The following is a 21165-nucleotide window of genomic DNA, read 5'->3' on the forward strand; positions in this document are numbered from 1 at the left end:
CAAGCTGTTTAAAGGCACAGTCAACTTAGTGTATGTAAGCTTCTGACCCACTGGAATTGTGATACAGTGAATTATAAGTTAAATAATCTGTCTGTAAACAATTGTTGGAAGAATTACTTTTGTCATGCTTAAAGTAGATCTCCTATCTGACTTGCCAAAACTATAGTTTGTTAACAGGAAATTTGAAGAGTTGTTGAAAAACAAGTTTTAATGACTCAACCTAAGTGCATGTAAACTTCTGACTTCAACTGTACATGTAACCAGGTCAAAAATCCCGACCTACGGTTCGCAATGCTCCCATTTAGGGAAATAGAGCCTGCGAGAAGAGCCCTGTAGCTTCAGGGTATTCGGTGTGGGAGAGTGGGAAATGTGCAGACCCGGTATCCAAGTGGGCTGCAAGTGAAACAATATGTGTTTGGAAAACATTTCATCACACAAGACATTCAACTTGTTAAGTATAGCCCATTTGCAACTTTGTAACTCACTACTTGTAGCTGTATAGTCTGTTTGTTTGTGTTGTTGGTCATGTCTAGCTAAAAGGTATACTTCAAGATTTTGGCAATCACCTTACAAAAAAAGATAGCAGAATAACTGCAGTGTATTGCAGTTCAACTGCAGTTATACTGCACTCTAACTGCAGTACACTGCAAAATTACTGCAGTAAAAAAACAGTGTTATTTTGGACTCGTATTTGCAGCATACTGCAGTTATACTGTAATCTGACTGCAATATGTTTTTGTAAGGGAGAATCAGATGAACTTTATGTCTCTGGGTACAGTTTGAAGGAAGTTGCTCACTAGAGCTAGCGCAATTGCTAACTAGCATTAGCACAATACTGCTAGTAAGCATTGGCTATCCACGAGTTCATCAGACTCTGGGGAAGTAGATAAGGGGCCTCACTGCCAATATCCTGAAGTATCAGGTCGGTAGCGAGCCAGCACTCACTCATGTGGTTGCTAGCACCGTCATTAAAAGGGGCATGAGGGAAGCCCTACAATATTATGTTTTTCTAAGTAGTGAGAACGCTCGGTAGTAGGCAATGTTGAAACGTCATGTTTAGACATGTTGTACTTTTCTTAAATGTAGTTTTGTAATTGACTAAAATAAGCAGACAAAGAAAATTGCGTTTGAAAAATGTCAAGTTTTTGCTGTGAGCCAATGACATAAACAAGGTGACCACAGGTTGTTTTCCCCACAGGCCCCGTACAAAAAAAGAAACTGCAGTATAAGTGCAGTAACTGCAGTCGACTGTGGAATTTTGGATGCAGTAATTGCTGAATAACTGCAGTGTACTGAAGCTGGATATTTTATTTTGCCAGTAGCGCTGTGGAACATTCAGCTGTACTTTTATAAACTTCAGATGTGCAGCAATGTTTTTTTGGACAGCAGTGGCTTCTTCAATGGTGTCCTCCATTGAACACCATTCTTGTTTAGTGTTTTAAGTAGCGTAGTGTCGTCAACAGTGATGTTAGCATGTTCCAGAGATGACTGTAAGTCCATAGCTGATACTCTAGGTTTCTTCTTATTAACCTCATTGAGTATTCTGCGCTGTGCTCTTGCAGTCATCTTTGCAGGACGGCCACTCCTAGGGAGAGTAGCAACAGTGCTGAACTTTCTCCATTTATAGACAATTTGTCTTACCGTGGACTGATGAACATCAAGACTTTTAGAGATACTTTTGTAACCTTTTCCAGCTTTATGAAAGTTTATGTTCCAGCTTTATGAACTATTCTTAATCTTAATCTTAGGTCTTCTGAGATCTCTTTTGTTCGAGGCATGGTTCACATCAGGCAATGCTTCTTGTGAATAGCAAACTCAAATTTTGTGAGTGTTTTTATAGGGCTAGGCAGCTCTAACCAACATCTCCAATCATGTCTCATTGATTGGACTCCAGGTTAGCTGACTCCTCCAATTAACTTTTGGAGAAGTCATTAGCCTAGGGGTTCACATACCTTTTCCAACCTACACTGTGAATGTTTAAATTACGTATTCAATATATACAAGAAAAATATAATAATTTGTATGTTATTAAGCACACTATGTTTGTCTATTGTTGTGTGTCACACCCTGATCTGTTTCATCTGTCTTTGTGATTGTCTCCACCCACCTCCAGGTGTCACAGTTTTCCCCATTAGTCCCTGGGAATTTATTCTAGTATTCCCTGTTTGTCTACCAGTTTGTCTTGTCAAGTCAACCAGCGTGTTTTTCCATGTGCCTGCTTTTTCTTATCGCTCTTTTGCTAGCCCTCCCAGTTTTGACCCTTGCCTGCCTTGACTCTGAACCCACCTGCCTGACCATACTGCCTGCCCTGACCTCGAGCCTGCCATTCTGTACCTCCTGGACTCTGACCGTGTTTATGATCTTTTGCCTGTCCACGACCATTCTCTTGCCTGCCCCTTGGATTATAATAAATATCAGAGACTCGAACCATCTGCCTCCAGTGTCTGCATCTGGGTCTCGCCCTGTGCCCTTATAGATGAAGATCAGATCAAATTTGATGACCGATTTATGCAGAAATCCAGGTAATTCCAAAGGGTTCACATACTGTTTCTTGCCACTGCACATCTACTACACTCCTTTGATACGTGGGTATAAGTGGGTATAGGGCATACAGTGCTCTCAGAAAGTATTCAGACCCCTTGACTTTTTCCACATTTTGTTATGTTAGTTACAGCCTTATTCTAAAATGGATTAAATGTTTCTTCCCCTCATCAATTTACACACAATACCCCATAATGACAAAATAAAAACAGGTTTCTAGAAATGCAAATGTATTGAATAAAACCAACCCCCGGAAATATACATTTACATAAGTATTCAGACCCTTCACTCAGTACTTTGTTGAAGCACCTTTGGCTGCGATTACAGCCTTGAGTCTTTTTTGTATGATGCTACAAGCTTCACACACCTGTATTTGAGGAGTTTATCCCATTCTTCTCTGCAGATCCTCTCAAGCTCTGTCAGGTTGGATGGGGAGCGTCACTGCACAGCTATTTTCAGCTCTCTCCAGAGTCGTTCGATCGGGTTCAAGTCCGGGCTCTGGCGGGGCCACTCAAGGACTATAAGGGCACAAGGCGAGACCCAGATGCAGACGGGAGGCAGATGGTTAGAGTCCAAGATGTTTAAAAACACTCCAAAAGGGGTAGGGAAGAGAATGTTCGTGGACTGGCAAAAAGTCAAAACCAGTTCACAGTTCCAAAAGGTACCTAATGGTAGGCAGGCAGAATGGTCAGGCAGGCGGGACAAAACCGGGAGGACTAGTAAAAGAGAATAGAAAAGCATGGGAAAAACACGCTGGTTGACTTGAACATACAAGACGAACTGGCACAGAGAGACAGGAAACACAGGGATAAAAACACCAGGGAAAATAAGCGACACCTGGAGGGGGTGGAGACAATCACAAGGACAGGTGAAACAGATCAGGGCGTGACAGTACCCCTCTTTGGGACGCCACCTGGCATTCTATTCCTGGCTGACCGGGGTGTCGGCGGTGAAAATTGGCGATGAGGGCCGGGTCCAGGATGTCTTTAGCCGGAACCCAGCACCTCTCCTCCGGGCCATAATCCTCCAAGTCAACCAGAATCTGGAAACCCCTGCCCCGTAGTCGAACCCTCAAGAGGTGTCTCACCGTATACGCTGGCTGGCCATCGATGACACAGGGAGAAGGGATGGGCCTAGAAGCAGAAGGCAGAGGACAGCGAGGCAATGGTTTAATCCTGGAAACATGAAAAGTAGGGTGAATACCAAGGGTACGGGGCAACAGCAGACGGACAGCAGTGGGACTAATGACCCTAGAAATGGGGAAAGGACCAATGAAATTCCAGGTACGCCGACAACCAATTCCAGGTACGCCGACAGCGGCGGATAAACATCTGGGCTGAAGGTACGTTGACCTCAACTTCTTGCTCTGGGAAGAGCGGGGGCTGTTACCTCATGGAGCATTCGAAAGGGTATAGTCCAGTAGCAGAGCAAGGGAGAGTGTTCCTGGCCTATTCCACCCAGACCAGTTGCTGACTCCAGGTGGTGGGGTTACTGGAAACCAGACACCTGAGTTATGGAAAAACACGCTGGTTGACTTAAACATACAAGATGAACTGGCACAGAGAGACAGAAAACACAGGGATAAACAAACCAGGGAAAATAAGCGACATCTGGAGGGGGTGGAGACAATCACAAGGACAGGTGAAACAGATCAGGGCATGACAAGGACATTCAGAGACTTGTCCCGAGCCACTCCTGCGTTGTCTTGGCTGTGTGCTTAGGGTCATTGTCCTGTTGGAGCACATTTGCCCCAGTCTGAGGTCAAGCGCCCTAGAGCAGGTTTTCATCAAGGATCTCTCTGTAGTTTTCTCCCTTCATCTTTCCCTCGACCCTGACTAGTCTCCCAATCCAATGCCGCTGAAAGACATCCTCACAGCATGATGTTGCCAACACCATGCTTCACCGTAGAGATGGTGCCAGGTTTCCTCCAGGCGGGATGCTTGGCATTCATGCCAAAGAGGTCAATCTTGGTTTCATCAGACCAGAGAATCTTGTTTCTCATGGTCTGAGTCCTTTAGTTGCCTTTTGGCAAACTTCAAGCGAACTGTCATGTGCCTTTTACTGAGGACTGCCTTTCGTCTGGCCACTCTACCATAAAGGCCTGATTAGTGGAGTGCTGCAGATATGGGTCTTCCTTCATTCCTTCTGGAAGGTTGTGGGTAGGGTGCTTGGGAGTGAGGGCTGGGTGTGAGGATGGGGTTGGGGTTGACGGAGGGGTCACTGGAAGAGGGTGAGGAGTCAAGTCTGAGACTGGAAGCGTTTTGTCAAGTCTGTCTGAGGATCAGTCCTCTAGCTTCCTCTCTCTGATCCCCTCCTTCTCCACCAGCCCCCCCCCCTCCACGGACCGCGGCAGGTGGAAGTGGGGGCACTTGGTGCGCTCCATGTCAGCTGCTGTCATTGGACGCAGTGAGGTAGGTCTCGCTGCTGGGACGAGTGCAATGCAGTGTACATACACCCCTTTCATGTACACCTCCCCCTCTCCCTCCCACACAGCACTGACAGCCCTCCTGTGCTGGTGGTGTCATCTGTGAAAATGTTTCTCGGTTAAATCAGATCTAGAATCTTGCGTAATTTGGTCAGAAGCTCATGTTCACGTAGTCTGTCCACGAGAGATGAGTGAAAATAACCAACACTTAAACAATCACTCTTTATGTCTATATAATGTAATATACTATGTAACAATAACTCGTTACTAAATAACTACTCTATACTAAATTGAGTTCTTCCATTGTGGTCCTGGGGACCTAGAGGGTGTGCAGGGACCTACAGGGCTTTCGTTTCAGCCCAGTACTAACACGCCTGATTCAACTAATCTAAAAGGCATCATGCTTAATTGATAAGTTTATTAAGGTGTGTTAGTGTTGGAGAGGATCTAGAACTTGCACACTCTGTGGGTCCCCAGGACCAGGAGTAAAGAACATAGTACTATACTGAACAAAAATATAACAACATGCAACACTTTAAATGATTTTACTGAGTTACAGTTCATATAAGGAAATCAATCAATTGAAATACATTCATTAGGCCCTTGTCACACCTTGACCATAGTTTGCTTTGTATGTTTCTATGTTTTGTTTGGTCAGGGTGTGATCTGAGTGGGCATTTCTATGTTGGATGTCTAGTTTGTCTGTTTCTGATTTTGGCCTGATATGGTTCTCAATCAGAGGCAGGTGTTAGTTGTTGTCTCTGATTGGGAGCCATATTTAGCTAGCCTGTTTTGTCATTTTGGGTTGTGGGTGATTGTCTATGTTAGTTGCTTGTGGCAGCACAGTTCTCATTATAGCTTCACAGTCGTTATTCGTTTATTGTTTTGTATAGTTTGTATTCAGTGTTCAGTACTTTCGTTAATTAAAGAATCATCATGAACACATACCACGCTGCTCTTTGGTCCGCTTCATACGACGATCGTGACAGCCCTAATCTATGGATTTCACATGACTGGGCAGAGGCTCAGCCATGGGTGGGCCTTGGAGGGCATAGGCCCTTCCACTGGGGAGCCAGGCCCAGCCAATCAGAATGAGTTCTTCCCCTCAAAAGGGCTTTATTACAGACAGAAATACTCAGTTTCATCAGCTGTCCAAGTGGCTGGTCTCAGATGATCCTGCAGGCGATGAAGCTGGATGTGCAGGTCCTGATCTGGCGTGGTTACACGTGGTCTGCAGTTGTGAGCCCAGTTGGATGTACTGCCAAATTCTCTAAAATTATGTTGGAGGCAGCATGTGGTAGATAAATGAACATTCAATTCTCTGGCAACAGCTCTGGTGGACATTCCTGGAGTCAGCATGCCAATTGCCCACACCCTCAAAATTGACACATCTGTGGCATTGTGTTGTGTGACAAAACTGCACTTTTTAGAGTGGCCTTTAATTGTCACCAGCACAAGAACTGTGTAATGTTCATGCTATTTAATCAGCTTCTTGACAAGCCACACCTGTCCTGTGGATGGATTATCTTAGCAAAGGAGAAATGCTCAGTAACAGGAATGTAAACAAATTTGAGCACAACATTTGAGATAAATAAGCTTTTTGTGCGTCTGGACAATGTCTGGGATGTTTTATTTCTGCTCATGAAACACTTTACGGAACACTTTACATGTTCCGTTTATGCTTTTGTTCAGTATACATTGATAGTCATGGAAATGACCGGTGGTGGTCATCCAGTAGATATATGGAGTGAGGAGGTAGGGACTGACCGGTGATGTTTCTCCCTTTGGCCTCTCCCTCAGGCTGGGTGCTGAGGGTCCTCTGGGTGGGCTCGGGCCTGTTAGGAACTGGGGGGATTTCCCTTGTACCCGGAAACAGCCAGACGTCAGGCTGCTGAGACACAGGGCCTCCCCTGGCTTGGACTGGGCACCACCTTTTCGCTTCTGTTCCACGGCTGGAACACACACATGAAACAGAGTGAATGTCTATATAAGGACTTGGGTGTGTGTGTGTGTCTTTGTTGTGGTCCTTACCCTGCATCTTTTTCTGTAGCTCCTGGATCTGAGTCTCCTGCTGAACGTTGGTCTCTCTCAGAACTGCATTCTACACCCTAAACTGAGAACAGCACAACCACATAAACACTTAAGCGGATGCCATACAGCCACACAAACATATCAACAGATTTGGGTAACATCTTAACAGGCACTATACCTCACACAGTTTCAGTATCACCCGCTCTTTGATCTTGGCTGTTTTCTCCTCCACAGCCTTAGAATCCTGGGCTTGGATCTGTTTCTAGTGAGGGATATAGAGAGATAGAGACATCAACACTGATCTAGGATCAGTTTACCTTCCCTCAATCCTAACCTTAACCATTCAAGGAGAAGCATCAAACCAGGGGGAAAGCAACAAACTGACAGTGTTTACCTGCTCCTCAAGCTGTTGCTCCAGCAGAGTGAGTAAGAGAGACTATAGATCCTGACAGCGTTTGAACAACCGTACCTCAGAGTCACATGACTGACCGTCTGGAGACTTCACACACACACACACACACACACACACACACACACACACACACATTAGGGAATTCACTTAAGAAATATACATGTAACACAAACAAACACGTACAAATGAGCAGGCTCACACGCACGAACGTGCGCGCCCCAGCTGCTCAAGCTGTAAGAGGGAGAATGATATTATACCCTGATGAAGACAGCTCGTCTGTCGAAATGTTGGTTGTTAGGTTACTCAATTATTGCATCTGAGTTCCTAGAGTGTGCGGCTGTCCTTTCTTTTTCAAGAATGACGGACACATCATGTTTAGTCATAACTTTGCTGTTGAAGTGTGGACACCTGAGTTGCTTAACCCGTTCACAGAATTGGTTAACTCGCGGTTCCTGGGGTCTCCACTGATCTTGGTAAATCTGCTTTTAGTTATTCTAAGTTGCACCATATTGCTGTGACAAAATGTAAAATACATTTCATCTTGATGCTCTGGTGCCGTTCGGGCAATATAAAGTATTGATTGGGGGACTTATTTGTGGAGGAATGTAACCGTTTTTTTATGGGTGATTTGTGATGTTTTATATGTGCTTCCCATGACTGTGTTTTATTTGAATGTGTACATCACAGAAGGTTGATGGCACCTTAATTGGGGAGGAGGGGCTCATGGTAATGGCTGGAGTGGAACAGGTGGAATGGTATGAAATACATCAAAAACATGGTGTCCATGTGTTTGATGCCATTCCATTCGCTCCATTCCAGCCATTATTATGAGCCGTCCTCCCCTCAGCAGCCTCCACTGGTGTACAGTTCCTTCAGAAAGTATTCACAGATGACAAGGAGATGACAAGGTGAGCGCTACCATCAGTCCTGTGTCTTGCCAACAGTAAAGCATCCTGAGACCATTCATGTGTGGGGTTGCTTCTCAGCCAAAGGAGTGGGCTCACTCACAATGTTGCCTGAGAACACAGCCACGAATAAGGAATGGTACCGACACATCCTCAGAGAGCAACTTCTCCCAACCATCCAGGAACAGTTTGGTGAAGAACAATGCCTTTTCCAGCATGATGGAGCACCTTGCCATAAGGCAAAAGTGATAAATAAGTGGCTCAGGGAACCATGCATCTATATTTTGGATCCATGGCCAGGAAACTCCCCAGATCTTAATCCCAATGAGAACTTGTGGTCAATCCTCAAGAGGCAGCTGGACAAACAAAACCCCACAAATTCTGACAAACTCCAAGCATTGATTATGCAAGAATGGGCTGCCATCCGTCAGGTGGCCCAAAAGTTAATTGACAGCATGCCAGGGTGGATTGCAGAGGTCTTGAAAAAGAAGGGTCAACACTGCAAATATTGACTCTTTGCATCAACTTTATGTAATTGTCAATAAAATCCTTTGACACTTATGAAATGCTTGTAATTATACTTCAGTATTCCATAGTAACATCTGACAAAAATACCTAAAGACAAAACTTTTGGCAACTATATATATATTTACACAGGGTGCATTTGTAAAAGAGACCTAGGTCTCAATATGTCTTCCCTGTTAAAATAAAGGTGATATACACACTACCGTTCAAAAGTTTGGGATCACTTAGAAATGTCCTTGTTTTTGAAATATATAATTTTTTTTAAATGGTTGATTAAAATAACATCAAATTGATCAGAAATACAGTGTAGACATTGTTAATGGTGTAAACGACTATTGTAGCTGGAAACGGCAGATTTTTTTAAATGGAATATCTACATAGGAGTACAGAGGCTCATTATCAACAACCATCACTCCTGTGTTCCAACGGCATGTTGTGTTAGCTAATCCAAGTTTATCATTTTAAAAGGCTAATTGATCATTAGAAAACCTTTTTGCAATTATGTTAGCTGAAAACTGTTGTACTGATTAAAGAAGCAATAAAACTGGCCATCAGCATTTTGGAGCATCAGCATTTTGGGTTTGATTACAGGCTAAAAATGTATTTCAAGGCCTAAAATGGATGCATTTTAAGGCCTACCCTCAAACTCAGTGCCTCTTTGCTTGATATCATGGGAAAATCAAAACAAATCAGCCAAGACCTCAGAAAAAAATAGTAGACCTCCACAAGTCTGGTTCATCTGTACAAACAATAGTATGCAAGTATAAACACCATGGGACCACGAAGCGGTCATACCGCTCAGGAAGGAGACACGTTCTGTCTCCTAGAGATGAACGTACTTTGCTGCGAAAAGTGCAAATTAATCCCAGAACAACAGCAAATCAAATCAAATTTTATTTGTCACATACACATGGTTAGCAGATGTTAATGCGAGTGTAGCGAAATGCTTGTGCTTCCAGTTCCGACAATGCAGTAATAACCAACAAGTAATCTAACTAACAATTCCAAAACTACTGTCTTATACACAGTGTAAGGGGATAAAACTTGCTACCCTCTCCACTACTGTTCCATCGATGTGGATAGGGGGGTGTTCCCTCTGCTGTTTCCTGAAGTCCACAATCATCTCCTTAGTTTTGTTGACGTTGAGAGGTTATTTTCCTGACACCACACTCCGAGGGCCCTCACCTCCTCCCTGTAGGCCGTCTCGTCGTTGTTGGTAATCAAGCCTACCACTGTTGTGTCGTCCGCAAACTTGATGATTGAGAAAAGGACCTTGTGAAGATGCTGGAGGAAACAGGTACAAAAGTATCTATATCCACAGTAAAACGAGTCGTATATCGACATAACCCGAAAGGCCGCTCAGCTAGGAAGAAGCCACTGCTCCAAAACCGCCATATAAAAGCCAGACTACGGTTTGCACTGCACAATTGGGACAAAGATTGTACTTTTTGGAGAAATGTCCTCTGGTCTGATGAAACAATATAGAACTGTTTGGCCATAATGACCATCGTTATGTTTGGGGGAAAAAGGGGGAGGCTTGCAAGCCGAAGAACACCATTCCAACCGTGAAGCACAGGGGTGGCAGCATCATGTTGTGGGGTGCTTTGCTGCAGGAGGGACTGGTGCACTTCACAAAATAGATGGCATCATGAGGCAGGAAAATCATATGGATATATTGAAGCAACATCTCAAGACATCAGTCAGGAAGTTAAAGCTTGGTCGCAAATAAGTCTTCCAAATGGACAATGACCCCAAGCAATGACACCAAGCATCTACTATTATTCTGACATTTCACATTCTTAAAATAAAGTGGTGATCCTGACTGACCTAAGACAGGGAATTTTTACTCGGATTAAATGTCAGGAAATGTGAAAAACTGAGTTTAAATGTAGTTGGCTAAGTTGTATGTAAACTTTCGACTTCAACTGTAGGTCCTGGATGGCAGGAAGCTTGGCCCCAGTGATGTACTGGGCTGTACGCACTACCCTCTAACACCTTACGGTCGGATGCCGAGCAGTTGCCATTCCAGGCGGCGATGCAACCGGTCAGGATGCTCTCGATGAAGCAGCTGTAGGACTTTGAGGATCTGGGGACCCATGCCAAATCTATTCAGTCTCCTGAGAGGGAAATGGCGTTGTTGTGCCCTCTTCACAACTTTCTTGGTTTGTTTGGACCATGATAGTTTGTTGATGATGTGGACACCAAGGAACTTGAAACTCTCGACCCGTTCCACTACAGACCCGTCAATGTGAATAATAGTTTGCAAGCCCTGCCACAACTGACGAGCATCAGAGCCGATGTAGTACGATTCAATCTTAGTCCTATATTGAGGCTTTTCCTATTTGATTGGTTTTGTCTGAGGGCATAGCAGGAATTCTTATAAGCGTCCGGATTAGTTTCCCGCTCCTTGGAAGCGGCGGATGTTGCCTGTAATCCATGGCTTCTGGTTGGGATATGGACATACGGTCACTGTGGGGATGATGTCATCAATGCACTTATTGATGAAGCCAGTGACTGAGGTGGTATACTCTTCAATACAATTGGATGAATCCAGGAACAGATTCCAGTCTGTGCTAGTCCAACAGTCCTGTAGCATAGCATCAGTGTCATCTGACCACTTCCGTATTGAGCGAGTCATTTGTTTTTCCTGCTATAGTTTTTGTCTTTGGACCTTGTCTGGTAGCAGCATTATATCCTTTGCATCAAACTCATTAAAGAAAAAATCTTTGTCCAGTTCAAGGTGAGTAATCGCTGTTCTGATATCCATAAGCTATTTTAGGTCAAAAGAGCCAGTATCATCAACATTATGTACAAAATAAGTTCAATATGAAAAAAAAACACACAAAATAGCATAATTGGTTAGGAGCCCGTAAAACGGCAGCCATCCCCTCCGGCGCCCATCTTTCGTGTACACTGTCACTGACTACATCCTCAGTCTCACTATCCTCACTTGCACCGATTTGGTCCTGCCGTACATACCTACATGTACACTACGGTCACCTGAATGAGACCTTTCATTCCCCTCTTATTCTAACTCACTAAAACAATGTTTATACAGTCGTAGAGGAGAAATATCAACCTCCGCTCAAACCCAAATGCAGCAAATACACCCAAACAAAGAATGGGAGAATGTTGCATACTAGACATAGTGAGAGTGCCATTACTGATAATACTGACTGATTTATGTTCCTACATAGAAAAGGGAACCGTTATATTCCTCAAATGCTCTTGCATTGAGCATCCATTGTCAAATACATTTAAAATCAAATGTAAACAAGTTATTTATTTATTGGTCATACATGTATGTTGTATGCCATCACTCGTAACTGCTAACCCTGTACAGTAAAGACTAACTCATTCACTAACTCAAGTGAGACTTGACTCCTGTTGTACTGCCTCCTCTTGGTTATGGTCACAGTTTGTTACACTGAAGTCTGGTTGGACGTTAAGGTGTACAGGTGTCAAGTCTAAATGACAGGGTGTTCAGGGTCACGCCAAATTGGTCTACACGGACAAGTTCTGGGCTGGTTTAGATCTTATCTGTCGGAAAGATATCAGTTTGTCTCTGTCGGTGGTTTGTCCTCTGACAAATCAACTGTACATTTTAGTGTTCCTCAAGGTTCCGTTTTAGGTTCACTATTGTTTTCACTATATATTTTACCTCTTGGTGATGTGATTTGGGAACATAATGTTAACTTTCACTGCTATGCGGATGACACACAGCTGTACATTTTGATGAAACATGGTGAAGCCCCAAAATTGCGCTCGCTGAAAGCCTGTGTTTCAGACATAAGGAAGAGGATGGCTGGAAATGTTCCAGTTTTAAACTCGGACAAAACAGAGATGCTTGTTCTGGGTCCCAAGAAACAAAGAGATCTTCTGTTGAATCTGACAAATAATCTTGATGGTTGTACAGTCATCTCAAATAAAACTGTGAAGGACCTTGGCGTTACTCTGGACCCTGATCTCTCTTTTGACGAACATATCAAGACTATTTCAAGGACAGCTTTTTTCCATCTACGTAACATTGCAAAAATCAGAAACTTTCTGTCCAAAAATGCAGAAAAATTCATCCATGCTTTTGTCACTTCTAGGTTAGACTAGTGCAATGCTCTACTTTCCGGCTACCCGGATAAAGCACTAAATAAACGTTAGTTAGTGCTAAACACGGCTGCTAGAATCCTGACTAGAACCAATTTTTAAAAAATCATATTACTCCAGTGCTAGCCTCTCTACATTGACTTCCTGTTAAGGCAAGGGCTGATTTCAAGGTTTTACTCCTAATCTACAAAGCATTACATGGGTTTACTCATACCTATCTTTCCGATTTGGTCCTGCCGTACATACCTACACGTACACTACTGTCACAAGACGCAGGCCTCCTAATTGTCCCTAGAATTTCTAAGCAAACAGCTGGAGGCAGGGATTTCTCCTATAGAGCTCCATTTTTATGGAATGGTCTGCCTACCCATGTGAGAGACGCAGACTCGGTCTCAACCTTTAAGTTTTTATTGAAGACTCTTCTCTTCAGTAGGTCGTATGATTGAGTGTAGTCTGGCCCAGGAGTGTGAAGGTGAACGGAAAGGCACTGGAGCAACGAACCGCCCTTGCTGTCTCTGCCTGGCCAGTTCCCCTCTCTCCACTGGGATTCTCTGCCTCTAACCCTATTACAGAGGTTTACTGGTGCTCTTCCATGCCGTCCCTAGAAGGGCTGCATCACTTGAGTAGGTTGAGTCACTGACATGATCTTCCTGTCTGGGTTGGCGCCCCACCTTGGGTTGTGCCATGGTGGAGATCTTTGTGGGCTATGCCTTGTCTCAGGATGGTAAGTTGGTGGTGAAGATATCCCTCTACTGGTGTAGTGGCTGTGCTTTGGCAAAGTGGGTGGGGTTATATCCTGCCTGTTTGGCCCTGTCCGGGGGTATCGTTGGATGGGGCCACAGTGTCTCCCGACCCCTTCTGTCTCAGCCTCCAGTATTTATGCTACAGTAGTTTATGTGTCGGGGGGTTAGGGTCAGTCTGTTATTTCTCCTGTCTTATCCGGTGTCCTGTGTGAATTTAAGTATGCTCTCTCTAATTCTTTCTTTCTCTCGGAGGACCTGAGCCATAGGACCATACAGTACCTCAGGACTACCTAGGCTGATGACTCCTTGCTGTCCCCAGTCCACCTGGCCTTGCTGCTGCTCCAGTTTAAACTGTTCTGCCTGCGGCTATGGAATCCTGACCTGTTCACCGGATGTGCTACCTGTCCCAGACCTGCTATTTTCACCTCTCTAGAGACAGCAGGAGCGGTAGAGATACTCTGAATGATCGGCTATGAAAAGCCAACTGACATTTACTCCTGAGATGCTGACCTGTTGGACCCTCGACATCCACTGTGATTATTATTATTTGACCATGCTGGTCATTTATGAACATTTGAACATCTTGGCCATGTTCTGTTATAATCTCCACCCGGCACAGCCAGAAGAGGACTGGCCATCCCTCATAGCCTGGTTCCTCTCTAGGTTTCTTCCTAGGTTCTGGCCTTTCTAGGGAGTTTTTCCTAGCCACCATGCTTCTACACCTGCATTGCTTGCTGTTTGGGGTTTTAGGCTGGGTTTCTGTACAGCACTTTGAGATATCAGCTGATGTACGAAGGGCTTTATAAATAAATTTGATTTGAAACACACACACACACACACACACACACACACACACACACACACACACACACACACACACACACACACACACACACACACACACACTCAGAGTTTCCATTGCAGGACGATAATACGTTTGGAAGACTATGTGGCTCAAAAGTGTACGTATGGGTTTTGTGTGTTTTTCTGTGAGTGTGTATGGCCATAGGGAGTAAGGATCAAGGAAGTTGCTATATGGGCATTTCAGTAAACCTGCCTAGTGATATATTTTATAAGGGCAATGAAGCCAGTGGTACACAACAAATCCTGTCTGAACTGGTCTAGTCCACTCTGTCTTCCAACTCTGGCTGAGGGAGGGAAGGTCTTGGGCCTATTCACAGCAGAGAGTAGACGCATACTGTACACACACACTACCCTAACTGTGGCCAGTGGTGTGCCAGCTGGACCAAACCTGGAAACACGTCACCACACACACACACATGAACACAAATGCATGCAGAGACACAGGCACACACTTAGCCACATCTTCTTAGAAATAATTCTCTACAGCCCAAGGTCATCCACAAATGACAAACCACAGCTTTCTGTAAATTCACACATATAGAATCAGGCAGAGAATATAACTGTAATCATAGAGAGTACAGCTGGAGAAAGGGAGAAATGACACACATGCCCACACTGCCATCTCGGTCTTCAAGGCTGAATCACTGTCCATCGTTTCCTGAAAAGCTCTGATGGGACTTTGTTAATGATAGTTACTGGAGTAGTTTGGTAATCTGTGTTATGGCCCATTAGCAAGTCCCAGTTCCAGTCAGACAACCACTCCTCCTGTAGGCTGTCTTCACCATCCAACGCCATCCAACATCTACCTGGGGCGGCAGGTAGCCTAGTGGTAGAGATATTCTGAATGATCGGCTATGAATTGGGCCAGTAATGACAAGGTAAAAACCTGTCGTTCTGCCCCTGAACCAGGCAGTCAACCCACTGTTCCTAGACCGTCATTGTAAATAAGAATTTGTTCTTAACTGATTCGCCTAGTTAAATAAAGGTTAAATAAAAAAATAAAAAAACTATGTCAACATAAACACAGAAGGTTTACACAACTGAGGCACAGAAAAAGGCTCAACAAAATACATCAATGCCCTTTGCCCCTATAACCCGTAACATCACTCCACCCTGCAACCTCTCCACTGGATCCAAACTCGTTTGCCTGGAATTCCAGGCCTGCCTCGTTGTGGTCAGCCAGCACACACCCCACACACATACAACCCTCTATCCACTACCTAGCCAGCTCCTAAAGCCCTCCTCTGTAGCTACCAGGCCTACACTACATCTCTAGTGGTAACAACTGTTTTCCATGCAGTGGTTCCATCAGATTATACTTCCACACAGCAGACACTTGACTACTTGTGAGAGGGAGGATTGTGCTGAACAGAGTGAGAATTACACGAAAGAAGAAAATGCTAATATGCTAATTTGCAGGTTAAATGCTAATTTAACAGGTTAAATGCTAATTTAACCTGTTAACATGTAAAAATGAATGGCTGTTTAATGTGGCATAAACACAACCAGTTTTGATATTTTCATCTGATTGCCAAACAAATCACTTCAAACAAAGTATTCTACCTGTGCAGGTTTGTCCACTCCAAAATAATTCCAGCATCCACACTGCATGTATACTCGCTCCATTCGATGAATGGCAATAGACATCTGTTACGAAACGTCAAACAGTGTGCCTAATGACATTCAGCGATTGCGATTGATTAGGCCTAGATTAATTGATGCGTCTTGCTGACATATGTACCTTTTTTGTAGCCTGAAAAGTCGGGAACACCTGAAATTGGTCTGAAACGGAATGGTCACCCTAACACACATGGTCAACTTTCTAGACTAGGCTACAAGGTGTATTCCCATTAACTTCAAATGGGCATACCGGTAGTGACGTAGTGGTAAAATATTTTGTGATGTCGTGGTAAAATAAATATCTCATTGCCGGTTGCGTAACAAAAAAAAGTGAAACCTACTATACTTGAAATGCATTTCTGAAAAATGTGAATAAATGGTGTTTACTTGCGTTTACCCTCCACCAGGCCTACACCACTACCAGTAGCCTAAACTCTCAGCCGAGGCAGTTTTACACACATGAACACACACAGAACAGGTAGTGTACATTCAATATAATACATGAGTTGAATCAAAACATGCTTTACACTCTAGTTCATGAGTCCATAATTCATGAGTTAATACTTGTTACAGTCATGTTATTTAGGTGATGCGTTACTGCTGATGCGTTTGCTTTAGTTTGCATCCTATATAGGAGAGCCTGGGATGTAAGGCTACTTGGGATCATTCAACAACGTACTAGTTCTATTTGTTATAATTCGGTACAACTTGTTACTTAAGACCAACCTTGTCTGCTCTCTGATTTTGATTATCTGCACCCGGAACTTCATGAGCAGGGCTTCCAGGATGAAACACTTCTCCTTCCAGTCCTCCTGCCCTAGGGCCTCCTCTGCCTTCACCATGCCCCCTGGCCCTATCTCTGTGGAACACAGAGAAAGACACATGAAAGACAACGGTAAATAACCAATACACCTCCATTTAGTATTGTTACTTGGGAATTCTGATAAAAATGGCAGAATCATCCTTCTGTTAAAATACTTTCCCCCGTAACTTAAGACTGTAAAAGAGAGGGTGGATGAGATGTCTGTAACAGGTGAGCATATTCAGTAAGAGATTCAGTCTGGGACAAGGGTGAGAAACATACAGTTGAGACAGACGGACAGATGAACGGACAGACAGAGTAGCTGTTGTTTTCAAACTAACTATATTTCCCCTCTGGCACACCTCAAATGTTTCAAGGCTGGGCTGAACTAGTCTGGTAGCAGCCAAACAGTGCAAGCTCTCACAAACACTGAGTCAGATGAGATGGACTCCATACATTTTTCTATTGTGAGAGAAACGTGCATCATGAAAAACACATGTTAGCGGGATAAACAAGAGAGAGGGAGAGAGAGCGAGAAAAAGAGAGAGTAAGAGATAGATGGGGAGATACTGGGAGTGGGACAAAGAGAGGGAGAAAGAGGAAGTAACTTTTATACTTTAATAATCTCTCATTATAGCATTGGCCTCCACACAAAGGGAGCACAAACATGTGTGGAAGACAATTAAATAGTTTCCACTGGCTGTTTTTGTTGGGTGTATGTTGTGTTCAACAATGACTAAGACCAGAACTTTGGTTCTGTATCAGTCTGATAGAAAACAACGTAATGTGACAGTGAAAGAAAATGGAAAGATAACATAACAGTTGTTATTTTGTATCAAAGAAGAAAAACAATTGTGTATTACCAACATCTAAACCCTCATGAAAGCCCTTACTGAAAATGTGAAATCCTATTATCTCATAGGCTCTTAAAATAATGCCAAACTATCCTTGGCCTTCACCTGATTCTCGCATGGTAATACTTTCTGATGAGCCTGATAAGCCCATTTCCCAAAATACAGAGCATTCGGAAAGTATTCAGACCCCTTGATTTTTTCCCACATTCTGTTATGTTACAGCCTAAAATTGATTAAATACATTTTTCCCTCATCAATCTACACACAATACCCCATAATGAAGAAGCAAAAATAGTTTAGACATTTTTGCAAATGTATTAAAAATAAAAAACAGAAACACCTTATTTACATAAGTATTCAGACTCTTTGCTATGAGACTCAAAATTGAGCTCGGGTGAATCCTGTTTCCATTGATCATCCTTGAGATGCTTCGACAACTTGATTGGACTCCACCTGCGGTAAATTCATTTGATTGGACATGATTTGGAAAGGCACACACCTGTCTATATAAGGTCCCACAGCTATGAGGTCAAAAGAATTGTCTGTAAAGCTCAGAGACAGGTTTGTGTTAAGGCACAGATCTGGGGAAAGGTACCAAAATAATTCTGCAGCATTGAAGGTCCCCAAGAACACAATGGCCTCCATCATTCTTAAGTTTAAGAAGTTTGGAAGACTCTTCCTAGAGCTGGCTGCTTGGCCAGACTGAACAATCGGGGGAGAAGGGCCTTGGTCAGGGAGGTGACCAAGAACCCGATGGTCACTCTGACAGAGCTCCAGAGTTCCTCTGTGGAGATGGGAGAACCTTACAGAAGGACAACAATCTCTGCAGCACTCCAACAATCAGGCCTTTATGTTAGAGTGGCCAAACAGAAGCCACTCCGCAGTAAAAGGCACATGACAGCCCGCTTGTCATGTAAAGGATTCTCAGACCATGATAAACAAGATTATCTGGTCTGATGATCTTTGGCCTGACTGCCAAGCGTCATGTATGCAGGAAACCTGGCACCATCCCTACGGTGAAGCATGGTGGTGGCAGTATCATGCTGTTGGGGATATTTTTCAGCGGCAGGGACTGGGAGACTAGTCAGGATCAAGGGAAAGATGAAAGGAGCATAGTACAGAGAGATCCTTGATGAAAACCTGCTCCAGAGCGCCTAAGACATCAGACTGGGGCGAAGGTTCACCTTCAAACAGGAGAATGACCCTAAGCACACAGCCAACACAACGCAGGAGTGGCTTCGGGACAAGTCTCTGAATGTCCCTGAGTGGCACAGCCAGAGCCCGTACTTGAACCCGATCAAACATCTCTGGAGAGACGTGAAAATAGCTGTGCAGCTACACTCCCCATCCAACCTGACAGAGCTAGAGGATCTGCAGAGAAGAATGGGGAAAAACTCACCAAATACAGGTGTGCCAACCCTGTAGCGTCATACCTAAGAAGCCCTGAGGCTGTAATCTCTACCAAAGGTGCTTCAACAAAGTACTGAGTAAAGGGTCTGAATACCTATGTAAATGTAATATTTCATTGTCTTCATATCTGAATGTGTCTTTACCTATTCTTAAACCATGTGAAGGGATGGCATGATTAATGGGGAACCAATTACTGGTTTCCACAATGTCTGTGCGCCAGTCACTCCCTCCTTTGGCCTTGGGGGATGTGTGTGGTAGTGTCTGGAGCTGACAATTGATTTATGCCATTGGTCGAGTTGGTGTTTTTGTGCTATGAGTACCAGGAACGAGATCGGAATCTCGTCTTAGGGAACAAACTGAACGCTAATTTATAGCGAATGCTATCTGGCAACCGCATACTCCTTTCTCATTTAAAAAGTCTCACCTTTTGACCCATTCTATATATATATATCTGTTGTTCGTAAAGTAGGTTGAAAGGGGTTTATCTTGGCTATAAAAGACCTTTGTACTTTTGTCTTGGGGATTTTTCGACGGATCATCAGAAACGGTGATTCGTCGAAATGCCAGTGCAAAGTGTTCATTAATTAAAGATGTAGTTTAAGTATAACTCTGACTTGTGCGATAAGTTTGTCTCTCCTCATTTAATAGTAAAGAAATGAACCACCACAGTAGTACACCATTAGTGACATCACTGCACATACTGAGGTCTTGTGCATAGTTTTCAGTTGGAGACCTAGTGATTACATTGATCAAAAACAGCACTTGAAGAACAACAATATATTTGACTTCAAGTATCATGCAATAAAATTTTGTTGACGTATTAGTATTTTAAAGTTCTCTATGGCAATGTGTTGACTGTGATGACTATTTACTGATTGTGTACAATCATTGTGCATTGGATTGTCTATTTTATGTGGATTGTAAATTATTGTATTGGATCTATAATATGGGTCTCCTACAGTAAGTCAAAAAACACTAGCAATACCCATTTACAAACGTCAAAAGTGTAAGAATGTTTAAGCGTTTAGACACTCTCATACATTCACAGGTCATGTCAAATCACTTTTGTTTTAGGGTATTTAAACCAAGTTAAAATTATAGCTGCTTGATATATAGTTGTCTCTTATTATTCTGTAAACTACAGACACAAGATTCAAAACTTAATTCCTACACTACAGTTCTACCAGTTCTTCCTACACTACAGTCAGATATTCCTATAGAGCAAAACAGCACTTCACACTTCAAATGCCACTCAGACTGATAGCTCTCCCTACATCTCTCCAATAAACAGAAAAAGGCATCAATATTTATTTATTATTGTCTTACCCTGAAAATGGTTGAAAGACAGACGGTGAAAGAGATGTTACTTAATTTCAGTTATTCCATCCATATTCCCCTTGTTGTTCATAAAATCCAAGAAGAGTTCCCCTTTCCAAAGATTTTCATTTTTGCACTAAATTGAGCGAGGTCTGGGCTGGCTCTGCTTAGGTGTGTTTTCAAACAACTTCGTCCAATCAAATTATCGTAAAGGCGTGGCCATGTAAATTCAAATATGGAAACTATTCAATGTGATGACATATTTTTTTAACCAATGAACGCTGACAATTTAGATCAACAAAATGATTGGCCAATAAATCAAATCAAATCAAATGTTATTGGTCACATACACCTGGTTATCAGATGTTAATGCGAATGTAGTGAAATGCTTGTGCTTCTAGTTCCGACAGTGCAGTAATATCTAACAAGTAATCTAACAATTCCCCAACAACAACCTAATACATTAAAATCTAAATGGATGGAATAAGAATACGTTCATATAAATATATGGATGAGCGATGGCCGAGCGGCATTGGCAAGATGCAATCAATGGTATAAGATACAGTATATATACATATGACACGAGTAATGTAAGATATGTAAACATTATTAAAG

At 43.2% G+C, this 21165-nt stretch overlaps 1 long non-coding RNA gene across 1 annotated transcript; it reads right to left on the reverse strand.

The window, feature by feature from the left end:
• Positions 1-6739: 6739 nt before the first annotated feature.
• LOC121847466 lies at positions 6740-20678 on the reverse strand. The gene is made up of 5 exons (XR_006084326.1): positions 20560-20678; positions 16894-17026; positions 7176-7259; positions 6998-7079; positions 6740-6918 (listed from the first exon to the last, which is right to left on the reverse strand). It is a non-coding gene; the product is annotated as an uncharacterized LOC121847466 (long non-coding RNA).
• Positions 20679-21165: the final 487 nt, after the last annotated feature.

This window comes from Oncorhynchus tshawytscha, linkage group LG01 (assembly GCF_018296145.1).
Source record: "Oncorhynchus tshawytscha isolate Ot180627B linkage group LG01, Otsh_v2.0, whole genome shotgun sequence".
NCBI classification, from domain to species: domain Eukaryota; kingdom Metazoa; phylum Chordata; class Actinopteri; order Salmoniformes; family Salmonidae; genus Oncorhynchus; species Oncorhynchus tshawytscha.